The sequence below is a fragment of the Gavialis gangeticus genome, unplaced genomic scaffold (assembly GCF_001723915.1).
Source record: "Gavialis gangeticus isolate Ggan-Ray unplaced genomic scaffold, GavGan_comp1, whole genome shotgun sequence".
Classification (NCBI taxonomy): Eukaryota; Metazoa; Chordata; order Crocodylia; family Gavialidae; genus Gavialis; species Gavialis gangeticus.
In genome coordinates this window covers 258,039,986-258,044,474 of record NW_017729032.1, presented here as the reverse complement: position 1 = coordinate 258,044,474, position 4,489 = coordinate 258,039,986, and the positions used below count along the sequence as shown (strand labels likewise).

The window sequence follows — 4,489 nt, the reverse complement described above, 5'->3', positions numbered from 1 at the left end:
TCAGAGTTTGAAATGGATCCATTTTCTGTGAAACTTTATGTAATACTCATAAAAATTATTATTCAGTTTCCAAATTCTGTGATGGGTTTTCAGCAACCAAATTTAACCAGACTAGCTCAATAAATCTTTAAGACTATTGTAGAGAATTTTACAAAAAAAGAAAATTCAGACAGCATTCATAGCCTTTTTGTGAACAGGTTAGTTTGATAGGACCATGTTTTCTATGGAAAAAAGTAAGAAAAAATATTGACCAGCTGTGCTATTCATTATGCTATTGCATTCCTATGCTGCTTTATTTATCAAAATAACATCTCCATTGCAAATAACTCACATAAAGTATTTTAAATAAAGTGTTTGAATAAAGTGTTAAATCTGTAGAAGTAAGGCCTGAAGGTAAATACTCCTCAGATGCATGCACCTTAAATCACAAAAATTAACATTTCTAGGCAAAGAAATCCAGTGCTTATACTCTGAAATATTTGGTAACACAGAGTTAAGCTATTTGCATTACAGCATGTGACAAATCAGTTCTTCAGAGGTAATGTGCTACGTCAAGTGCAGTTGCTACTGTGCATAAACATGCTTACCTTGAATATGTTTGATAGCTCTTTTTTGTCAATGCATCCATTTCCATCAGCATCATATAGCTTGAAATACCATTTCAGTTTTTGGTCAATTTTCCCTCGTATAACCAAATTTATTGCTGCTATGAACTCCAAAAAGTCTATAAATCCATCCTTGGAGAGATTAAAAAATAGCATTTAACAAGTAGGGCTTGCTTTCTTTCTGGCAGCAATCATGTATAAGCAAGTCATTTAATACACTGTAATACAAGCTCATTTATAAATCACCTTACCATAAAAAAATCTCCCATGGCATTTAAAAAGGATAATACATGAGCTCAGCCAAAAGCAATATGGAAAGTAACCTTAGTGCAGTCAGTCCTGTCCTCCCAGACAAGCCAGAAAGCACAGTTGTTAGGCTGGTACTACCACAGTACACAGAAGCTACCATCTCTATACAGCCTCATGCTTCAAAGAAGCACTCTAGCAGCCTTCTGGGCACAATGAATCCTACAAACAGGTCTTATTGAAGAAGATATTTACTCTAAAAACCTGAGTACCTATCCAAGCCTTCTCACCCAGCAGATCAGTCTTATGTGGTAACCCTGCAAGAGACCACAGGGTAAATACCAGGCCTGTGTGAAGCGGCTAGTATTTGCTTCGGATTTGGCTGATTCAGGGGACAGCGATTCAATTCGGTGATTCGAATCGCTGTCCCAATTTGATTAGCCCGAATCTGATTCAGAGATTTGGCTGCTGCCAAATCTCCGAATCAGCCAGGCCAGGCCCATCCCCCGCCCCTCTCCCAGCCGGCAATGGCTGCCCTGCCTGCCCCAGCTCCTGGCACTTGTTAAAAAAAAAAGCCCTGACTCAGGGGGTGCTGCCGGGTGGGGGGCGATTCCCGCTGCCCCCCACTGCCCCACGCCACATGGGGGACTCTGCATGAGTCCCCCAACCCCACAACCCCAGCTCCAGCCCTTTAAGAAAAAAAAAACACCAAAAACCCTCCAGACTCACCATTCCTGCCTGGCAGGGGGCGGTCCCCTCTTCCATGAGTCCCACAAGCCCTGAGGCTGCTCCCCACTCCTCCAGCCGCCACCCCCACCCCTAGTACTTACCAGCTTGGAGTCCGGCTGCAGCTCCCTGCCGCAGCCACCGGGGACAGCTCAAATCATCAAAGCTCTCCGAATCTTTTCCGAAGAGTCAGAGTGCTTTGAATCAATTTGGACCTTTAAATTGGTCCTCTGATTCAATTCGCATTCAGAGATTTGGCCACTGAATTGGGCCAAATCTCCTCCAAATCGAATCACTACCTGAAGCTCTGCACAGTCCTAGTAAATACAGTACAAAAGCAAAATAGGGTAGTGGTGGCATGGTTTCTCTTGATCTGCCATACCCACCAAGTGTAAAAAGAATAAATGGAAGTATACCTTTGTCTAACTATCTATTACTGCACCAGTGAGGTTGCCTGTAGATCCAGAAGCAATTTTTTTGCTCACAGTTACCAATTTATAAAGGAAAATGGCAGTGATACAGATGAGAAGACTCTGAATGTTGGTCCAGCAATGAATGACAGGATCCAAAGCTGTCCAGAGTTGTCCAACCTTGTTCACACAGATTTGATTCCTATTTGCGTCCCTTGACAATTCCACTTTGGGTGGGGAGATCTTTGAGTGAAAGGACATTATAATAAGATATGATCATGATCAAGGACTTGGCATAAACCCAGACTCTGGATATTGTTTAGCTTCATAAATATTCAAGCCTCTTTTTGAAAGCTGCTAACAACATTTTGGAAGGAATATACACTCATGTTTCAAGGCTTAATCTTGTCTGTGTTTACTAGGGATTAGGAAGCCTCTTCACAAGGGACAGATTATCCCCCTTCTATTTATTGCACCATTCTTCTGGATCTTCCTCTGAAGGTTTTAGTGATAGTCACTGTCAGAGATGGGATTAAATGATCCATAGATATGAGTCATAATGGCAATTCCTTTCTGCCTGTAATGGAGCAGTCACAGAGTTTGGACTAGCACTTAATCCTCATGTCTCGCATTTTCATATAAAAGATTTTACGGTTGGGTAATTTTCCTATATGATCATCCTACAGGACCCAGATCAAACCCTGGAAATCAATGGAACATTTTTTACTGACTTTGGTTGAGTGTAGATATGGTCCATCCTTGCATTAATAATAAACCAAGGGAGGCATTGAAATGATTAATTATCTAAGGGTGCAGATAAACTCAATAATTGAATTGTTCCCAAATGTCACTGATTGGGAACTGGTTCACAGTTGTGTTAAGTGCTGTGGCTCTAACACCTGGAGAGGTAGTGGGTACCTAGCCCAGCCTTGCAGTGGGTGAGAGGGGTGGGAGAGTGCTTGCAGCCATGCATTTGGAGTTCCGGGGTGTGGGTGACTTATGGCTGGAGGTGATTTCACTTTTTTTGCATTCTCTTGTTCATAAACACAACTCAGCAAACGTCAATAGCCTGCAAGCAACTGGAGTCTGCTGTGTGTTTGCCTGACTAGGAAGCAGGGAGAGCAGGGAAGGAGTGCTTGGACTCACACTTTTTGGTTCCAAAGGGTTGTGGGGACATGATGATGGGCTGTGTTCAAGTAGGGAGTAAGGACACAGCTGGTTGTTAGAAAGATAGCTTTTATTGAGCCAACAGTGCAAGGAAACTCATTGCTAACTAGTGCCAACAGAAGCGGCGAGCCTGTTGCAACAGGGTGTGTTGGTGGGGTGAGGAGAGATGCAGTGTGGGATGCATGGAGGACTGACCAGACCCATGTTGCAGAATGTATGGTGTCCTCACATAATGCTGAACAGATTCATAGTGAACTGGTTCAAAATAGTATGTGATTTTCCACGTATTCTTTTCATCTGTTCCACTTGCTAAATGAAGGGAGCATAGGCATCAGCAGTAAACAGTCCAGCTGCACTGGACTGCTGAAGTACTCCAGCTGATGGATGTGGCTCTTGTTTCTCCTTTCTCTATTCAGCGGCACAGAAATGATGCTATGCCATGGTTGAGGGGAGAAGCAATGCCCTTTTAAAGTGAAAATTCCAGGAATTAGCTGAGTGGCAGCTTGTGTCCTCAGAGACCCATGGTGAATTAAGTAGGTTGTGAACCACCCGGGTATGAACAATCTATGTTACTGCATTTTTAAATGACCATATATTTGGATTGCTGAGAACTTTACAGTTAGTGAATACAGAACAGACTAACATCCGTTCTGTCTGATTATAACTGACTGCTATTCCATTATGGCTAGAATATTTTTCAGTTTCAGGAAAAGGAAGGCAAGAATGATATGAAGGAAGTATCCAGGTCCCACATAGGAACTCTTCCTTTGTGCTCAGTGCCATTATCAATATCTATATCTATACATGTGTAACAGAAATCAAGATAATGTGGCTCAGTTTTCATGTCCTTATAGCAATTACACCTTCTTTAGATGTTGTTGAAGGTAAATACATGTGAATATAATGTCACTACATAAAAGTGTTAGGCAGACTAATTCAAATTGTAAAGCTGCACATTAGCATTTGATACTCCAGTTATGACCTTTCAGTCCATGAGGTTTCAATCCATGTGACAGAGACAAAGCTATATCAATTTGAATTTTGATATCTTGGAAATGATTTTATGAGACAGTTCATCAACTATTTTACTGAAGTCCACACTGGTTGCATGGCCTTTCCTCCTCAGCCCTTAGCTCCATTAAGCAAGGACCATGTGTACCTAGTAGGGTTGTGTGAAATTTCGCTGGCTGTTTCATTTTGACGCTGTTCCAACTCGTTTTGAGCTTGAAACAACGAAATTGAAATGAAATGAAGGGCTTCAAAACAGTCTCAAAATGAAACAAGGGTAGTCGAAACGTTTTGAGTTTTGAAACTCAAGCTGGGCTTGCCTGCAGG

The 4,489-nt window shown here is 42.0% G+C and overlaps 1 long non-coding RNA gene across 1 annotated transcript in view; it reads right to left on the bottom strand.

The window, feature by feature from the left end:
* LOC109303549 overlaps positions 1-734 on the bottom strand; it is an 11,802-nt gene extending 11,068 nt beyond the window's left edge. The window contains exon 1 of the long non-coding RNA XR_002099154.1: positions 588-734. This is a non-coding gene — a long non-coding RNA (uncharacterized LOC109303549). The remainder of the gene's footprint in view (positions 1-587) is intronic.
* Between the last annotated feature and the right edge of the window lie 3,755 nt (positions 735-4,489).